At 37.9% G+C, this 21,144-nt stretch overlaps 1 protein-coding gene across 9 annotated transcripts in view; it reads left to right on the forward strand.

The window, feature by feature from the left end:
• LOC119717758 (uncharacterized) overlaps positions 1 to 21,144 on the forward strand; it is a 518,405-nt gene that overhangs the window by 296,203 nt on the left and 201,058 nt on the right. Inside the window, exon 4 of one of the 9 annotated variants that reach the window (XR_011811363.1) lies at positions 6,988 to 7,114. The exons of the other annotated variants lie outside the window; for them this stretch is intronic. The gene's annotated coding sequence lies outside the window, so the exon portion shown is untranslated. Of the gene's footprint in view, positions 1 to 6,987; positions 7,115 to 21,144 lie in introns of those variants that run through there. 9 annotated transcript variants of the gene reach the window in all.

Here is a 21,144-nt window from a genome sequence, read left to right on the forward strand (position 1 = left end):
GTACAAGTGTTATACATTATCAATGGCCTACTTTGTTGTCTGTCATGTAGCCTCAGTGACAGGATAGAGACCATGGCCACCTCTACTCTCTTTGTGTTGTTCCATACCTCCAATGCAGGAATCTGTGTGAGAAATAAATTTTCTAGCTTTTGGCAAGTATAAATCGTGTTCTCATCATATTCCTCAACAGGGTCAACACTTTTTAAATGTTTTTTCAATATTAAACTATCTTAGAAAAAAATTATCCAATAGCCTTTTTTTTTTTTGTGAAAAATACCAAGTGTTCAAATATCCAAAAAGTGAAAAATTTGGAACTAAGTAGAGAAGAGGAGGAAAGTGTGTGTGGGGGGGGGGGGAGGGGGGAAAGGGGGTGGCAGAGGGGAATGTAAAGTAACTATTACAAGAGATGAGCTAGTTTTTAAATACATGTGGAAGAAATCAAAATTTTGTCTTATTTCTTAAATTGGGCATTTTTCAAACAGTTCCAGTTACTGGGTTCTCTCTCTTTTTTTTTTCCTTTTTTTTTTTTTTTTTCCTCCTCTCACTAGCATTAATGTCTTCATATTACTTTTATTAAGACTTCATCATATCTTTTGATTCAGGTTTACCAGATCGAGGCTTTTTAGCTTCTGTGCTAGATAATGGGGCTTGTAGAACAGTGGGAGATGTGGACTTCTCTCTCTATTGAACCTGTGTAAAGTTATTCTATAAAGGAAACAGGGGAGTGTTTGGTCATTTTAACAATGTGTGCGCAAAATGTTTTCCTTTATTCAGTTAATCTGTTCAATTAATTCTTCTTACAGAAATGAGTATTACCTACCCTGTTTTTTCAAGAGGATTTATGAGGTTTAAACTCAACTGCCCATTTAAAATTAATTGTTTATCCTCTAATTTAGGACCCAAGATAAGTATATTTTATTTTTATGAGCCACTAAGCATGGAGATCTCTTATCTGTTTGAACACATTGATGTAAGATGAGTTTGTTAGCGTTGGCTCAAGTGATTTTGCAAGTCGAACTTGGTGTGACCTACTGAACTAGAACATCGTTAGGAAATTAGGAAGCATAATATTTAATCCTACTTCTGACATAGTTGTTCTTTGCTTTAGTAGTCATTTACATGTACCATATAAAATCTTTGGTTAAACTTTTCAATGATTTTAGTAAATATCATTATTTTAAAGTTCTAAGAAGAACAAGAAAGCAGAAGGCTTAAATGAGGGAGGGTTAAAACAAGGAAGTTACTTGATTCTTCATTCTAATTTACAGCCATGGTGTTTCCTGGTACACTGCACATGTGCTGGCATGTAGGATGGGCCTGCATGGCTGAAATTAAAAGAATTGAACAAAGATAAATTTATCTCTATTTTCTGTTGAACAGCTAGTTCCAGCAGTGTAGCACAATGTAATTATTGTTTTTTTTGTTACTGCTGGCTTTGATATTGTATGGTAAAGATGTGATTCTTTTGAATAGTCTTCTGTAGGTTATGATTACATTAATGGAAATGAATGCGTTTCTGTCCCTGAGAACTACGTAAGTGATTCATCTTGGGATTGCTTTTGAAAAGACTATTACATAGCCAAGTTTCTGAAGATCTCTAATGTATACTTAGATATAAAAAGATCCTAAAAGATCAGATGATATTCCTTTCCTTCCTCTATGGAAAATACATCATTCCTTACCTGGAGCGAAATTGCGTAGGAAGACTTGATATAGAGACAGACAATTATTCCAAGTTAGCTTGTGAACTAAACCATTAAAAATCACAATGATATCTTAAAACCATTAAACATAAACAGTCAGTTAACTTTCTCCCAGAAGATCACGTGGACTGAAATAAAATCTGAGTATCTCTTTCTTCTTCCTTCCCTATGTTGGATGATTGTGTCATTTTTACCCCAAGCACGCTTGGGGTATTAAGAAAAATACACAAAAACAAACAAACAAACAGTACTACCTTTTACAGGTAGAAAGTACTGTCAGAAGCATCTCCGTTTCCTAAAAAGCTAACTCTGGACTAACATAACTTTTAATAATTCAGCTTTTCATCTCTCCTTTACCATAAGTGATTCCTGTTACACTTTTCCTTTCTTTCCCTGTGAGAGAGCATGAATGGGGCACACTGGCAGTAACTGATCCTTGAAGATAACCACAGGTTGCTTATAAGGACTGGAATGCTTAATGCTCACTCTTTCCTGATCATATGCCACTGTAGTAGGAATCAAGATTTCTTCATCCATGCATTTCTTTCTCCCCTTTCCTACATTGTAATGTCATCAGTGATATCAAATATCCCCCCTGAAGCTTGATATCATTGCTATACTTAGTGCTACTGTGATAATGTCACTTCTATGGACTCTAGAATGTTAGCATTTAGTGCACATTTGACAGTATTTATGCTACATTTTGGTGGATGTATAATTTCTTTTAATTTGCAAAATTGCTTTCATAATATGTTTTCAGGCATGACAAATTGTGGGTGGCTGGAAAATCTTATTAACTACTTGGTGTTCAATGAGGCACATTTAAAAGATTCTGAAAGCTCAAAAAAAGAATTATTAAATATCCTATATTAAAAATATTTTAATTGGAAAAGCTATCGCATGTGACTAAATCAATGATTCAAAATTATCCATAACTTGAAAAAGCCTTCAGCACCGCTTTTCCTAATAAAAATGTAGGTTAGACTATATAATGAGTGGGAGCAGATGGCAGGAAGCTGGGACTCTTGGTGAATGAAATTTAGGAAAAATGGTAAACTAGATATCTCTATGTAGTTGAAGACAGAATGGACTGACACTGGTAGCCTATCTGCCTTTCAAACATTGTGTGTCACTGTCTATTTTGAAGGAAAATTTGGACATTATATCAGGTAAAACAGTGTTTTCTACTTCTTTGTATTTCTGGTGAAAAGCCATGAATAGGAAACTGATGGACAAAAGTACTATGTACTTGATTATTTCCTTACAAAAGCTGCAATTAATGAACTTGAACCAGTTTAAACTGGTTCATTTAAATACTGCAATTTTCAGCAGCAATACTGAACACCAAGTTATTTAATCCCTAGGTTCCAGGTCTCTGGGAGAGTCAAAGGATCTTATTTCCTAGTGTCTATGATGGTATTTAGCCATTCCTACCCTGCTTCAGTGTCTTATATCATCCCTTTCACAGCTATTTGGTGACCTAGTAAGAGATCACAATACCTTAGAATAAAACCACAATGATATAAAATCATAAATAAATTCTTGAGAAAACCTAAATAATCAGAAAAAGAAAGATAAAAACATCTGCAATTATATATAATAGATCAGTATTATCCTGACTTCTAGGTCAAGATACAGAATGTTGGAATGTCAATTAGATAAGCAGGCTGCTTTCACAAAAAGTTATTACACCTTGGTAATAAGGATTTGATTGAGAGCTTCCTTGACACGACCTTTGTGATGCACCTGCACTAAAAAAAAAAATCTGTTTTTTAATGTTGTGTATTTTCCCTTTTCAAGCTTTTATTCTCTCTTAACCCCACTATATTAAAGTTGCATATTTACTTATTATAAATCAGCTGGAGGAGGCAGGGGGAGCATTTTGTTTAAAAAAGCAAACACTAGAGGCTGTTTACTGCATAGCTGACACATGCTGCACATTTTTCTGTGATCGCAATTAAATAGTTAGTTATCAGTGACTGAGTCAAACAGTACAATATGTTTCAGGCACAACTGCTTGTAAGTTTTCAAGGATAATATATAGATGAGATTTTCCTGATAACATAGCTATAGGAATGTTCCATGTATTTCACCTAATTTAATCAACTTGTTTTCTGAGAAACCATATGACTTCCATAATGGAAATTAAAAAAAGGAAGGATGGTTCAGTGACCAACATCCTAGTAAATCAGTTGGGAATGGGAATTACTTTATTCTACAATAATCCATCTAGATGTGTTGTGAGCTAAAAGAGTATATTAAAGACTGACGTAGAGGAAATACTAGAAAATGTGTGGGTTTATGATTGAAAAAGTGAATCCCAGAAATGTAAGGAGACCCTCCTGTGTCACTGGCAACAGCAGCTTTGAAACACTTCCAGGGATCTTCAAATCTTTCCAAAGGCAGTAGGTAATGATGTTGCTGTAGGTGGTCCTGCAGCAGCTGAAAGAAACTTGTCCTTCAGCTTCCTCAGTTTCAAGGGAAGGAGGAGGCTAGGAGCAGGCAGAGCAAATGTTTTGCTGCAAAGTAGGAGAAACTGGAAGAAAACTGTAATCATTTTATTTAAAGTCCAGAGGCTGGAGTTTATGGAATACCAGGCATGCAGGTAGAAGAGAATTTACTGTTAAGAATGATCCAGGCCACAAGAGGGCATTATTGGGAGAAAACAGTCTGATACAGAGTTTCATACGTGGGAAGGATAAGCAGAAATCAATTCTCATGTTACTACTTTTTGAGGTCAGGATAGTAATCTCTCCTTATTCGTTACTTCCAGGGATCAGTTTTTCTAAAGAGTATGATTCAGTGACTTTTTGTTTAGCATGTGACACTACCATTACAATTATTTTTTACTATACTTAGTACTAAAGTAGTTAGAGAGGCTTTTTAAAGCATGCATCAATCTGCTCTTCATCACAACATTCAGAGGTCTAATGAAGTCTGTGAGATGTTTTCACATTTAACAACGGAGAATAAAGTTCTACTGAAGAATTTGCCTATGCAGCTTAAAACTTCTGAAGGTTTTGTGTTATTTTTGTTCCTGAATAAATTTACAAATTTGTATGTTTTCTGGTCTGAAGTTTGTTGGCTGTTTCTTACACTACTGTATAACTATGCAACTTGTTAAAGCTTTCCCCAAAAGCTATTTAGTGCTGAATATACTCTGAGAAAAATGCACAGTTGGCCTCTTATGGGCTCTACAAGAGTAATCAAGTGATGTCTGGCCCATTGACTGCAATTAATATCCCAGAAGACTAAGAACTGGCAAGTGATTTTAACTGATGGTGCCCTCTGCCATCTTATGGAAACAGATATTGTGTCAGTTGCTTTGAGCAGCTGAGTAGGTAAATTGCTTAGGAATTCTTCAGGTTCTTGTTCCAGAGTCCTGCTAACTATGCTCAACATAGTCTTTTGCTTTTTAAACTTCAGTTTGTCTTACTTTGAGAGAATGTACTTGGAAAATACTTAGGAAGTCACATGGTGATATTGCCACAGAACTTTTTCATTGCTTTTGCCTATACTTACAGAGAGTGTGAAGTTTATTGATGACTTCTACAGTAAGACATAAAGAGCTCAGCAGATTCGTTGTGTCTTGTCTTGTTGGAGCTATTTATAGGGATCTGAAAGTCTGGCTTTTGGAGTGGCCCTAAGTATCAAGATACATTTTCACTACTGATGCCAAGGTGACACTATTCACTCGCATCTGGAAGAACTATGAGTGCTAGAGGGGCTTTCTTAGAGGTCTTCAGAAGCTTTCATGGCCTAGGTATGTCATGAGGATGGTCTAGAATAAACAGGCCATTTTGGGTACTGCTGCAGTCAAATTATTACATGTTGCACACAACAAGCTAATGTGATCACTGAAGTGGTGGCAGTGCAACATTTCTGTTTTACAAATGTCATGCATGGCTTACCTATTAATACTAATAGCACTTCTTAGAAGAATGTAGCACTTCCTAGCTCAGTAGAATGCTGTGGGCTCTAGCAGAGTGAACTGAGTAACTATGATGTTAACAGAATAGAATGCATTCGGACTTTCAGAGTAGCAAAATTATATTCATACTGTTTAATATGTCTCTAGGTAGTATTCATTGTTTTATACTAAATTGTAAAGTTCCTTGTAGTGTTTGTACAGTTATTGCATCAGTTAGCACTATAACTGCAATTACATCAGGCTATGAATATTGTCTGGTCAGGTAAATATGAACACAAAGGTTAGAAGAGTCTTTGACTGTCATGTCCAGCATCCCTTCTATTACTTCTATAGGGATCATTAATAAAAATCAGTTGCCACTCCCAAAGCCTTGAAAATGAGCATATGCTAAAATACTCTGACTCTGGAGATTCTGTAAACAATCATGATTTGTTTTCTGTCTCTAGTTTCTCCTGTGCAAGTTTGTATTTATGTTCTGTTTTCTATTTTGAGTCAATTGAATTAAAACTCACTTTATTTCATAATTACAAACATTCATTTTGACTAACTGACAAATCTTGCTGGAATTTTATTCCCAGAGCTATCATTCAACAACCTCACAGCAACAAATGATTTGGATGCTGCCTAGTTTCTTTGAATTTTCTTCTTTGGAATTACACAGCAACTATTAATTTACATTCATTTTTCTCCTTATGTTCCTATGTGATTTAAGAGTTTATTGATTATTTTTGTATTTTTTTTCTACTATAGCAGAATTAAGTATAGACAGAAAACACAGGGAATCTGGAGAATTATCTTTAACTTATATGAGAATATTTCTGTAGTATGTAGTAATAAAGTGACCTTCATAGTAGATGGTAGAAGTTTTTAAATAATAATAGGAAGAAATAATAATGAGAAGAAAATTGTAAGATTACTCTTTGCATCAACAGTTGGAGGTAGTCATCACAACACGACTGCCCTTTCTAATATGCTGAACAGTTAAATGTCATCTAGTAAGAGCAAATGTGAAAGGGGTGCCCCATCCCTCAGATGAAAACTCCTGAATCTCCTCCATCCCCTGCTTCTTCATTTAGGTCAAGAATGATGTATTGAAACACCAGTTTCATTCTTGCCAAACAGTTGAAGTCCCTTCTGTTATGATCAGGTGCTGCTGACTGCAAAGGTGCCTCTCAATTTTGTCCTGATAGGGTAAGAGGTGCTCCAGCTTTCCCAGGTGCTCAAAGGAAAAAAAGTGTATTTTAATAAGGAGGAGTACAAAAGAAGCAGCATGAACTGAGGATGACTTTGAAAGGAAATACGCTTGACTGACATTCTGAAGTGTTATTTGAATATCCTTTCTTTTGTGTGCAGGGTATGCATCTGAAATATGGAAGTCTGGCATCCAGGACGTTGAAAACAGAGGGATCTGAAGAATGCAGGAAAAACTCAGATTTTGGTTTAAATTAAGGACATATAAAAACAAAGTGTAGAAAGTCAAGTGAATAGGAGGAATTTTTTAGGGATTTATAAGCTCACTTTATAGCACCTAATGTAATACACCTTTACATTCACTCTCGTTTTAGCTTGTGCATAGCAGTAAGTTGCATAGCAGTTGCATGTCAAAACAGTTCTTATTATGACTTAAGATCTTTGAATAGTCTTTCTTGAATGAAAGACTGAAAAGCCTAAGGAATGGAGAATTAAATTCAAGGCATGGATGAACTTAATCATGATGTATTTCATAAACTGTCCTGGAAATTTGAAATTACATAGGCCACACTGTGTCCTTAAGTGAATGAATTAGAACTGATCCTTTTCTGAAATTCGGTGAATGGAATTCTTGGACCAGCAGTTGAAAAGCTACATATTCTTAGGACAAACAAATTTTGGGGAAAATATTTTTCTTTAATTGACTAACTTCACTTTCCTTCTCTTTTTCAAACTTCAGTGTCATGTGAGGAAGTTTGCTAATGTTTTTGCTTCTCTTTTGTGCAAAAGATATAGATGACCATCTATAAACTAACATTATTAAAAGAATATCTGCAGAGCTGCTTTCTTAAAAGAACAGCATGTTTCAGCTGCGGAATTTGAGGAGCTCTGGCTAAAGCTGTATTCCAGAGAGATCTTGTAAGACAGGTAGGAATCTGTGGATAGTTAATGATGTTTAACAGCTATATAATACAAATGGTATAATTTCACATTAAACTGAGATAGCAGTTATGTCTCCAAATACTAACTCTGCTTCTCTTAGCCTCAAAACTTCCTCTTCTTTCAAAATAGTGGCTACCTCCTCGTTTTTCTTGTCAGTTTGCTCCACTTGCTTGTGAATGTTTAATATTGATCAGCTCTGCCCTTCACTCTGGGACGTCTGCCAAACACCTCATGCTAGCTATTATAGGATTAGATATATTTTGTCTATCTGGAAGAAGATTTTTTAGTCTCTGCTGTTCCCTGGCATCCAACTTACAAGGGTTGCTCTAAAATTCCTTGCCTGGAGCCAAATCACTCCTGCTAACAACAAAACCTACAAGAAGGCCACCAGCAGGGCAGGAATTTTCATGTGGTTTAAAGGGCTGAATATTTTAAACATCATTGTCTCAAGAAACAGGCAGTTTTGATTGTAGGCTGCTAGTCTTAACAGTGCCATGGAATAGCAAGCATCCTATTAGCACTCACCCTTAATTACATTGCTTCCCCACCATTTACCTTTCTTCTGCTATGCTGAAAAATACAACAGTTGCTCAACCTCCAACTTACATTCCTGTATCTTTCCTGGAAAGATGGTACCTAAAGATACTGTATTGCCATTATCTGAATGTTTCTCAGCAATGAGATAAAATAAAAACAATCATACGATGGGTGAGCAATTGGCTAACGGGCAGGGCCCAAAGGGTTATGGTAAATGGGGCTGCGTCAGGCTGGCGGGCGGTCACCAGTGGGGTCCCTCAAGGCTCCATTTTAGGGCCGGTACTTTTCAATATTTTTATAAATGATCTGGATGTAGGAATAGAAGGTATTTTGAGCAAGTTTGCTGATGACACCAAACTTGGAGGAGTTGTGGACTCTGTTGAGGGTGGAAAGGCCTTGCAGAGGGATCTGGATAGGTTGGAGAGCTGGGCAATCGCCAACCGCATGAAGTTCAATAAGAGCAAGTGCCGGGTCCTGCACCTGGGAAGGGGAAACCCTGGCTGCACGTACAGACTGGGCAATGAGACGCTGGAGAGCAGCCTAGAAGAGAGGGATCTGGGGGTCGTGGTAGACAGCAAGTTGAATATGAGCCAGCAGTGTGCCCTGGCAGCCAGGAGGGCCAACCGTGTCCTGGGGTGCATCAAGCACGGCATCGCTAGTAGGTCGAGTGAGGTGATTGTCCCGCTCTACTCTGCGCTGGTGCGGCCTCACCTCGAGTACTGTGTGCAGTTCTGGGCACCACAGTATAAAAAGGACATGAAACTGTTGGAGAGTGTCCAGAGGAGGGCTACGAAGATGGTGAAAGGCCTGGAGGGGAAGACGTACGAGGAACGGCTGAGGGCACTGGGCCTGTTCAGCCTGGAGAAGAGGAGGCTGAGGGGAGACCTCATCACAGTCTACAACTTCCTCGTAAGGGGGTGTCGAGAGGCAGGAGACCTTTTCTCCATTAACACCAGCGACAGGACCCGCGGGAACGGGGTTAAGCTGAGGCAGGGGAAGTTTAGGCTTGACATAAGGAGGGGGTTCTTCACAGAGAGGGTGGTTGCACACTGGAACAGGCTCCCCAGGGAAGTGGTCACTGCACCGAGCCTGTCTGAATTTAAGAAGAGATTGGACTGTGCACTTAGTCACATGGTCTGAACTTTTGGGTAGACCTGTGCGGTGTCAAGAGTTGGACTTGATGATCCTTAAGGGTCCCTTCCAACTCAGGATATTCTATGATTCTATGATAATGCCTCAAGCCGTTTTCAAGGCTAGCCTTGACACCTCACAGCCAGGCCTCTCCATGCTTGCTTGAAGCTCTTACAGTGGGCCTCTGACCTGGACTGGTCTGATTTGTTCATCCTGGTGGCAGAAACATGACAAGGATGCTATTCTACATCCTCAGTCTGATGGGAGTTTTATATACACCCCCATTTTCACCAGGGAGTAGCCACATAATCAGTCTGTTCAAGTTATGTCTAGAACTTCCAGTCCTTAGGTCAATTATACTACATTACTACTGTCTGCCATAAGAGCACTGGCTCTCAGTCAGTGTCTAGAAGAAAGCATTGCAGACTTGCCTATGCACTTAGCTGCTGCTCTGGCCCATAAATGTTGAGGTATTTAAAGCATGGACAATCCTCGTTGTAATTAAAGGTCACATTAAATTGATGTGACAATTGTCTGCTACACATGGTATCTTGTGTCTTAAATACAATAAGCTTTATTTCTGAATGCTGATAAAGAGCAGTCAGAAATAATTCTCTTTATTTATAACCAGAAAATCACACGCATTGGCTTAAAGGAATCTTTCTACCTTCCCTGTAAAAGCAGTATCTCACTGAATACAAGGATTGAAATGCAGACATCAAAGTGCTTTTAAATATTGAACTGAACAAATAGTTTGAAAGCCTTCCCTCACTTAAGGTATAGACATGTGGTAGCACCTGCTACTGAAACCACATAGGAGGTCTGGTTGTCACTGCCTCTTGTAGCTAGCTGGACTTTAGAGGAAAATTGTACCTGATGTTCCAGTTGAATCCTTGGACTGGGGAGATGTTCAGGCTACAAAATCACCACTGTGAAAGACTGCAGGAAAGGTATGCTGTAAGCAGTGCATACCTTTATTAAGGAAGGGTTGGAAGGGTCTGATTGGCTTTTATCCTGAACTTCGTAGCTCTTTTAGCCATGTTTGCTTCTGCTCACAACTTTTATGGCCCCTGTAATGTTGCAGCATTGTGGAGCTAAGCATAGGATAGCCAGATGAAAATATGTTGCAGACACCATGGCCACAACATCATTCTCAGCTACTCCATTAACAAGGACAGTGAGAGATCTCCCATCAAGTTAGCAACCACACTGTGGAGCAGAGTTGTGGTGTGCATAACCAGAAAGAATTAAATGAATATGTGCCTGATTCCCTTTTATTTTTCCCTAATCTCCTGTGACCTGCCTCCTATAAACTGCTGCATCATTTCTGAGCTCAAACACAGCATAATACATTCACCTTTTGAGATCACCAGAGGCAGTCAATAAATAAGACATCAATGTGCATCAGAAAGGTAAAGCATGGGTTACAATATCCCCATAGCCATATTCCATGTGGTTATAAATCAGTTGTGCCACTGCAGTTGATTTCAACAGCTGAAAATCTAACACAGATTAATTTCCCTCACTATCATTTTTTTTTTTCTTAGCCACCTTCCTTACAGAATTATACGAAACACTGCAATCCTGATGAAATGATCTAAGGCTGAAGTTACTTCCAATGACTTAGAAATGTTTTTAACTCCCTATGCCAACATTTTGGAAAACAAAATCATTTAAAATAACATGCTTTCTGGAGGGTACATATTGTGGACTTTAATAGTATTTTTTTTGTAAAACATTCTTTGGTTAAATAGTTTCACAGCACTTAATGTAAAAGAAAGAAATATCCTTTTTTTTTGTAAATGTTTCTTGAAAGAATATATAGTTTTCACTTTTTTTCTTTTTTAATTTTTTATTCTTACTGATCTATGCTACCATTCCGATCTTTTAGCTACCTATTATATAATGTATTTTTTAAATCTTTTTAGGTCAAAAACATTCTGTTTTCTTGGTTCCTACTTTATTTTTAAAGATTCAAAAATTATTCAACTTCTTTTCTCTTTCTTTTAACGTGTAGATAACTCCTAACTGTTATCCCCTTATTTTTTTTCCCCTTTCCTTCCTTTTGGGTCATTGTATCACTTGGCTGTGATGTCAAATCAGTATACAAATATTTATGATACCTTGTGTCAGTAAATATTCACTCATTTCAAAACCATGAGTGAATTAGTCATTCTGATTCCTCTCTGGTAGGTATAGCCTTAATTTACTGGGTATAAGCAATCACAGAATCATAGACTTGCCTGGGTTGGAAGGGACCTCAAAAGATCATCCAGTTCCAATCCCCCTGCCATAGGCAGGGATGCCACCCACTAGATCAGGTTGCTCAGGGTTTCTCCTAACCTGGTCTTGAACACTTCCAGGGATGGGGCATCCACAACCTCTCTGGGCAACCTGTTTCAGTGCCTCACCACCCCGCTGCGTGAAGAATTTCTTCCTAACCTCTAATCTAAATCTCCCCTCATTTAGTTTAAAACCTTTTATCTGATTGAGCAAAGAGTCACTCTCCATCTTTTTTATAAGCCCCCTTCAAGTACTAAAAGGTTGTAATGAGGTCACCCTGGAGCCTTCTCTTCTCTAGGCTGAACAGCCCCAGCTCTCTCAGCCTTTCTTCTAGGAGAGGTGCTCCGGCCCCTCAGTTGTCTTTGTGGCCCTCCTCTAGACCTGCTCTATCGGATCAACATTCTTGTGCTGGTGGCTTCAGACCTGGATGCAGTACTCCAAGGAATACAGCCCAGTGTTTTGGTCGAGATTGCAAAAAAGTTATTTATAGAGACAAGAATTAAATCCAAAGTATATACAGATTCTAGCAGATGGATAAGTTTCTAGGGGATAAGATAATGTGTGAACTTTGTCTTTACTGCATTAACTACTCAGTGTTATTGCCTGTGTACATATTCTTCTGTTTCAGTACACTATTGTAAATATTAGGAGGCTTATACTTTTTCATTTCTTTCATCATTGGTAATTACTAGGGAATATCAGAAATACTAGAAAGTTGAGTTTACCTCATAGTACCAGCTATATTGTATTTAAATGTGCCTTCAAATCAGTCCCACAGTGATTTCAGAAAAGAAAGGCCTTTCCAAAATAATCACGTATTTAAACTGTGTTAATGTTGAGAACCACGACTTACATGAGTCTTTGCCGTCTGCACCAGTACTGAAATATTCAAAAGACATTTCTTCCATCTTCCTTGTATTTACTAATTTATGAATTATATATATATGTGTACAGTAAGGATACCCTAGTCTGTAAATTCTTCCGTATCTGTAATAAAAAGAACCTAAAAAGAGAATCGAGCAAACAAATCAGTATCCCTATTTGCAAAGTTGTACTAAGAGTGCTTACTGAATTCAGCTGCCTATAATGGTAGAAGACAATAGAGTATACTGGCATCTGTCTACATCAGTGGCTTTTGCTAGGTGTCACTTGGAGACTGGGAATGTGCTTTCCATGAGCTGATATATTTCTTTTTTGAGTCCTGCAGTGCCAAGAAAATAAGAGAATAACAAGTGTTGAGGTTTTTTGTGTGTGTTGAAAATCTGATTCTGTCTCCTATATGCATCAGTGTCTTTACTGGGTACAGCAGGTGCAACTTAAAGAATAAATTTCCACATAAGAGGTGAAGAAAAAAAAAACACATGCACAGAAATAGTGTTTGTCTATTTTACATTAAAACAAGCTTAAATATGGTGGCCTTGTGAAGCTAATACATGAGTTGGAAGGTTAAGCATTTATGACATTCACTTCTTGCATACAGGTCAGACACAATGGTAAAAAGAGTGTGTTAAATACAGACATCCCACATATATCATGATTACAGAATTTCTCATACCTCAATAACTTATTTTTCATCTTCATTTGATAATTCAAGTTTGACACATCTCAGCCCATAAATTTTGGAGAGTCATAGTCCATATTTACATCATTAAGTAATGCAGACCAATGTGAGTGAATCTGTACAGCAAAATGGTTTTGTGTTGAGGTGTGACATCCACATTATTTGCATTTTAAGGATTTTACTTCAGACCAGTTAGTTTTTAGCTGATTGAATGTCCATTTGGAATTGGAGCACGGTAGGAGAGCTTGGAGTGCCCCTCAAACAGAGTCTAGGTCATGCTCCTGAAACCATGCTGTAATGTGAAGCAAAATGCAGTATGTGAGAAACCAGTTTTAAAAGCAGATTCCTGAACCAAACTACAAAGACAGTGTAGATCTCCCCACCCCCCCACCCCAGGGTTCTGCTTTTATGAGTAAAGAAGGCCCAAAATGGGCTGACCAAAATGGCAGAAAGCCACAGTATGGTCTTGGCAGAGACTCGCTTATTGAACCTCTTTGCTGTTCAGTTTTCAGGAACAAACTCTCATTTTGTAATAATTTCAGCTCCAGGACAGCCCAAGGTCCTTGCAGTAGAGCTGGGAAAGTGGTCAGGACCATGATATCTCTGGTTTGCATGGGGGCTCAGAGGCAACCTGCGGACCACCTGGCTGAGCTTGTTGAGTGGCATGGACCTGAAGTAGGCATTATAGGCAGCTGTTACTGCACTTGGGTTCAAGAGGCTCCTCTGGTTCTGATGAGCAGTCATTCCCCAAAGTCTGCTGCCTGCATGCTGGAGTACCATAGAGTGCCCTGAGGATACTCTGAATACCCTCACAAGCAATATGTGTGTTTAAGCCACAAATGTGAAGCATACCTAGAGGAGGTCTACAGTTTGTTGTCTTGTAGGATCATCATACAGTCAGTCATATCCACATGTGGCTTTCTCAGTGATGTGATAATGTAGCCAAAGGCAGTATAACCCTAGAAATCATACAGAAGATTGGTATTTTTGACAGAAGTAGAGAGAGAGTAAAGTGATCTTACCTCTGTCATACTTTACCCACAGACTGGCCACTATTCTTCCTAAGTATGTGAGTGAAATTGAGCATTTAATAAAACACTAATTAAAGTAAATACTGTAAAACCATTAACCTCCATAAGGTGTTCAAATTGAATTCCTGGGTACTTTGGCACAGTTCCAGTTTTCAATAAGTTCCGATCTAACGGTATCAGATCACCAGCTCAAAGGCTCTGATTTTAGTTTATGGAATATTCCCGTTAATAATGATACCTTAGACATCCATTAAGTCTGGAACATTAATTTTATGGAAAACTTCCAATACAACTCCATTAGATTTTTTTTAAGCTAAATTAGCAGTATAGGCTTTTAACAAATGTCATAAATAGCTATATTTAATGGAAAGATTGCCCAAATTAAAACCAGACCAAAATAGAAAATACGGCTCCCTCTGTTTAAACCATGACCTTCAGAATCCACTTAAAAGTTCCATGCTAAATGAAGCCCTGAGTGCTTCAAATGCCTTGTTGTTTGATTGTTGTGTGAGCTAAGAAAATAGAGGATGCTTATGAACCACTGATGTGCTTTTTTCTTTTTATTTTCTGGTAGATGAAATCCTTAGTTTACACAGAGATACAGTACTTCTGAATATGCAGTTTTCATATAAAAGTAATGTATTGTACTAGCCATTTAAAATACCATCAAAATCACACACAAAATCTATAGCTCTATCTTCATCTCTAGTTTTCATACTTAAATGCCGTATGGCATGATTTTCCAAATGAATAACTATGAGCTTATCTGACTTCCCCACTAATTTCCAAGCTGCAAGTCACCTTCAGCTAGCTGCAGTGGACTAGCAAGAGAAGGATTGCACCTTCAAATTTTATGAGAATCAGCTACTGGGGAGAAGGAAAAAGATTCAGATTACTGTTCATCAAGCCAAGGGGAGCTCTGATACCATGTGCTCTGTCGGAAGTAAGTTAGCATACCCAGCAGTGGGCAGATAAGCATCAGACAGCTGGTATCTGGGCTTCAGACTGCAGAAGCTCTTGGTCACTGTCAGTGTTACAGGAAATGGAGGATGCTGGAGGTACCACAGTGGTGGAGTTAGGAAAGGACAGAAATCCATAGGAAAGCAAGTTCCAGTTACTTCATTGCTCCCATGTTAACTTCTCCTATCTGAGGTCCCTGGCATTTTTTCTGTTGAAGGCTCATCCAGGAAAAGGGCATTCAAAACAACCCTACATGTTTTAATACTGTCAGGTTGAGCCGGTGTTAAATTTCCACCAGCTAATGTCAATCATACACAGAACCAGTGTTACTAAGTCAAATTCCCTCAAAATGGACTTCTTTATTAGGTCTCAATAAGATTGAAATTTTAAGCCAAAAATAGAATGTGTATGTTCATTTGGTATGCATGTGTGTCAGACTGTGAGAAATTCTAGTTAGAATTTTCTATATAACCTGAATAAATCAAGAAATGTAAAATGACTCAAATCACGCGAAATATTTTAATGTACAAAGCAGATGGGGCAGAATTAACATTGAACTTTTGGCTTTCACTCTGCATTTACTAACTTCCAAGACCTAGCTTTTAGTGATGATGTGTTCTTAGCTGTTGCATGTTCATTTTTCAGTCATAAGCTTCTAATAATGCTAAGCACATACTTAAGAGTTTTTTTTATTTTTGCATAATGAGATATTTTTGTACATGCCACATTATGCTGCCTTTTTTTTTCCTTTTTTTTTTTTTCTTTCTCTCTATTGATAAAAACCAGTCTCATAACTCTGGTCCCTGTCCCTGTCCCTTGTCTGTTGTCAGTGCTTTGATGTGAAGAGAGGCACTGAAATACTGATTGTTTTCCAGTTTTGGAGATATTTGTATTAGGAGGTAGAACTGAGTCACTGTTGTTGAATCCAAAGCAAAAGTATCAGTAATATTCTCTGGATTATAGTTTCTCCTTACATTAGTAAATCTAAAGCACAATGGGCATTCTTGTGTTGAGTGTCTTAAAAGTCTTTTATTAATTCAGCTGTATATAGATTTCCTAATAACAGCATCAATAATATTCCATAAGAAAAAAAGCTCAGTAGAAATATGTCCTCCCTGTTTTGAAAGTGTCTTTCTCTGAAGTATGGATTCCTTAAAGTGATATTTGCTCGCACCTTGTAAGGATTTGTGTTAATCTAAAGCATTGAGGTGATCTTAAATTTATAAACCACCCGATCTGAAGACATACAGTAAAAGCTAGTGAAAATTACATAAGAATTTGGTGTGTTCTGTCTAAACTCTCTTATCATAGCTATACTTTGTCCTCTGTGTTACTGGATAATCAAGATACCCAGCTTCAAGAACCCACTGTCAAGAACTTCGAGTGTTTAGCACTTTTTCTTCCTTTGTATGGGAGATAATTCATTTTTACCATGCAATAGGTCAGTTCCTCTACCCAGATCATAGGCAGAAGGTAACTATTGCACTCTTCTCATTCTTGGCATTAAAAAAGGGTTGAGGATGCTGCTTTTCCCTCATATGGGTGCACACTGCACAGAAGGCTCTTTACAGGATTTAGGGTGTTGCATGTGGTCACCCAGGTAGGTTTTAGCCTGAAATGTGAGTTAATATTAAATACCGTAAATATAAATTTGAAAACCTTAAACAATGTTTGTAAACATGCAGGGAATGTATTATTTATATTAGTATAAATATATGTAAGGGATAAATGCTAGTTTGAAAATTGCATTCTCTTAGAATACCGACACTAAATCACTGTAGGTCTGACTCTGCTCCCATGTACTTAGGAAAAGCTTAGGTAAGCTTTCCATAGATCAAATGAACAGTTCAGAAATGTAGCAGTACAGTCTATACCTTTAAAGTTCACTAGAACACAAAAGAGGTTTCTCATAGACATTGGATCAGAACACTAGATAACCCTTCAACTCATGAGTAAGATAGATGGGTTTTCTTGATTGTTGACATGATATTTGATGATTTTTAAAAATATATGGGGAAACATTTTCATGCAGACTTTACCTTAGCTGTTCTAAATATTATGCCTGTTAGGATTTTTTTTTTTTTTTTGATACCTGATCTACAGCAATTACTTGTTATTTGTCAATTACTTTTAAATTTGGTGAAAGAATACACAAAGCAGATTTTTGGAATAAACAGACTTTTAGGAAGGTACAAAAATCCAGCCAATGTGTTGAGCTTTCATGTTGCTGGGATTGAAATATTTAATGAAAAAATAGTAAAGTCAGATTTGACCTTAGTTTTACAGTTGTATTTAGCCCAAGAAAATGAAAAAAAAAAAATGCATTTTAAGCTTATATACTGGCACAAGCTTTCTGAGAAAGTAATGCTATTATACTATTATTCTCACTGAAACAGAAAAAAGGAAAAAAAAAAAAAAAGTTCAGTGAAATGTAGACATCTAAATCTCTTTGAGGATATGGTCTTAAGAAGTTATCTCAGTTTATCAGAACAAGTGAATCTTCTTACTCCTTCTGATCTGCCCAGGCCTATCAGATGTTCTATGTATACATTCTTGCATGTATAAAAAGGCATAGATTTAGTTTTCATCTAAATAACAATTATAAAACTTCTTTAAGGAATTCCTTCTCATGCTTAACGAAGATTCCAATGTCTTTTTGGATACATAAACAACAGTTTTTCTTGTTAATAAAAGAAACAATGTACAGGAGACAGTAACTCTTTGATATTATAACATGCTGTTTTATCTTAGTAAACCTAATGTTGCCTGAATTTTTTCTAACCTACAGTTTTCAATTTTACTTCAACAGGAGACTTGATCCAGGTCTCAGGGGAATCAATAGGAGTATTTCTGTTAACTCAAACAGGAGCAGAGTCATGGCCAAGGTCAACAATACTAATTTGCTATAGCTTCAGGCAGACTTCCTCCTTTTTCAAAAGCAAATCTTCACCTTGCATGAAATTTAATAACCATGTATAAAGCGTGAAAAGTTAAAGCCTCAACTAAGGATCTGGGAGCATCTCTTTTGGGTGGTGTGCATGTTCTGTCCTCAGAGAGCTTTCAGAGTTAGCTTCGGTAGACTTTATTTCTCTCTAGATGGGATTATTGGGCTAAGCCTCTACATAAAGCGTCTTTTCCTTTGAGTTGGAAAAAAAACAGTGACCTGTCTTTCCCTTTGGGGAGTAATAGAAGATTTTTAGTCCTATCCACACAGATCTCCAGTAGTGGGTTGGTATCTTTCTCAATGTAATTGCCTAGATAAACTACAGTACACAAGAGAAATTATAAAATATTTTTCTGCCTAAACTTCCAAATCTCGTTATGCTTCTGTCTATTCATCTGCCTCACTCTCTTTTATTTTTTTTTTCTTCCCTCCAGCTTTCCTTCAGATGCTTTTTGTCTTTTAGCAGACTCAGAGATTCATAACATGTTACCTTCAGCGCATCACTACATCACCAGCTTGCCAACGTTTTTGTATTATTTCCCAGTGCCTCAAATATCAAGGTCCTTATTTGCTACTTTGTCATTTCTGTGCTTCTTGTACTGTCTTATACTTCATGTGTCTCTTCAGTCACTACTACAGAAAATTAGCAGTACCGCAGGTGGTACTGCTGTTAGCAGTTAGATGTTAGCAGAACTCATAAGATAAGCAAGGCCCTACCAGTCTAAGATACATGTAATCATGTTTAAATGGAGATAAAAACAATAATTATCCAGTAAGTGTGATAAATATGAAGAACATATTGAAAAGTTATGGAAGGTTCCCAAAGATAACAGACTGCAAAACAGTAGAGATAACCCATTTCACTTTCAGAAGTAGCCAGTGGTTTATCTTGGTACAATGACAGATTTTATCTCAACTGTTTTCTCAAATGAATTTGTTAGAGAAGTGAGCACTTAAGAGTTGAGAAAATTCCAGTTATTAGCACCTTCACTTTTTTCACCTTCGTTGTGTTTTAAAGGCACTGTCTTAACAACTTCAAGTACAAGTGTGACATAATTTTGCATTATGTAGGGTATAGCCATGATACAGTATGCATCATTTTATAAGTGTAATAACAAGGGCCTGATCCAGTAAAAGCACAGTCAAATGTTCATATAGCTTTTGGAGGAGGCAAAGCTGGGTGAGGGAAAGATGAGAACTTTCATGGATGTTTCACTAAAAGTGCACAGTACTTGTTTCCTACAAGTTGTTCAGAGATGCTTAGTATCATTGGTCTGAAAAATAGAAAGCTCTCTGTACTCTCATAATTTGGGGTTTTACTTACATAAATCTTGTGTTGCTAATTGTAATTGGTAAATTCTTTCAGCCAGGCCTTCTAACTGAGAGGACAGTAACCAGTGTCAGGTGGTTAACTCTAGTACAACATTATGGAAAAGACTGGGCATCTCTGTGGGGCAGAATTCTACTATTGACAGACAAACTGTTCCAAAAAGTTTATTGTGACTTAATCTGCAGAATAAATAGTTATAAGAAAGCTGTGCCTTGTGCCCACTTCGCATATAAATCTGAAAATGGTAATGTGTATCACTCAGGTCTGTTTTTCTAAAAAAGAAAATCTGAATAAATCTGTGTGGGTACTTATACTTAGATCTCCACCAAAAAAAAAAATAAAAAATAATATAAATAAATAAAAATAATAACAATAAAATTATACCTAATAGAAATAAAGCAGAAAGTGTTGATGTGTCACAGACAGCGATTGAGGAGGTGTAGGGAGAAAAGACTCAAAACATTACTAGTTTCAGAACAGAAACAGTCATCTCACAGATATAAACTTAATTTTAATTAATTGTGGCTCGAATGTAAATAGAAACACTTTGTTTTCAAATGTGCTGAAATTCAACTTACAGGTTCCATAGCAGTTTCCAGAAAGTGTAGTCTTCCTCCTCAGCAGCGGCTTTTGAGGAAAACTGCTCCTAGTGATGAAGACAGCAACACATAAGCTGTTTTTGCCATCATACTTCCATGTGCAGTTACCATACATACTTATAAACTAACTCTTTACAAAGCCCTTTGAGATAAAAGTGTGAAAAAATGAGAATAGTGGCAAAATCCATACTAGAATGTTTTAAAATCCCACACAAAGGAGAAAGGTGGAGGATTTGTCTATGACTCTAGCTTTGAGTCAAGTTATTTCTTTCTATCTATATATTGAAACATGGAGAAGAATAAGCTGAAAGGAATAAAATGAAACATAAATATTCTGATCTTTTTCAGCAGAATTTTTATTTTTATGAGAATAGCAAGATCAGGTTGGCAGTGAAACTGGGAAACTAAATGTGTGCACGCGGGTTGTGAGGCCCTGGCCCAGGCTGCCCAGAGAAGCTCTGGATGCCTGTAGCAGGTTTACGGGCAAGGTTTTGGTAGTGGGGGGGTGCAAGGATGGCCTCTGTGAGAAGAATCCAGAAGCTGCCCTGTTAGAAAAGGGCCAGTTCTAGCCAGCCTCAAAGTGACCTGCTCCTGCTCACAGCCGAGCCAACAAGCGATGTTTGTGCCTCTGTGAGAGCAGATTTAAGAAAGGGGGAAAAACAATGCTGCTCAACAGCAGCTGGGAGAGCGAGGAGTGAGAACCAGCCTTGCAGACCCCAAGATCAGCACAGGAGGAGGGCAGGAGGTTCTCCAAGTGCTGAAACTGCAGTTCCCCTGCGGCCTGTGGAGAGGCCCCTGGTGGAGCAGGCTGTCCCCCTGCAGCCCATGGGTCCCACATGGAGCAGATCTCCACGCTGCAGCCCAGTGGAGCAGGTGGATGTGGCATCGAGAGCCCCTGCCAGAGCAGGCCCCAGGCCGGAGCTGCAGCCCACACAGGAGCAGAGGGACTGGGGGGAGCTGCCACCCATGGGAGATCTGTGTTGGAGTAGTTTGCTCCTTGG

This window comes from Anas platyrhynchos, chromosome 9, assembly GCF_047663525.1.
Source record: "Anas platyrhynchos isolate ZD024472 breed Pekin duck chromosome 9, IASCAAS_PekinDuck_T2T, whole genome shotgun sequence".
NCBI lineage: Eukaryota > Metazoa > Chordata > Aves > Anseriformes > Anatidae > Anas > Anas platyrhynchos.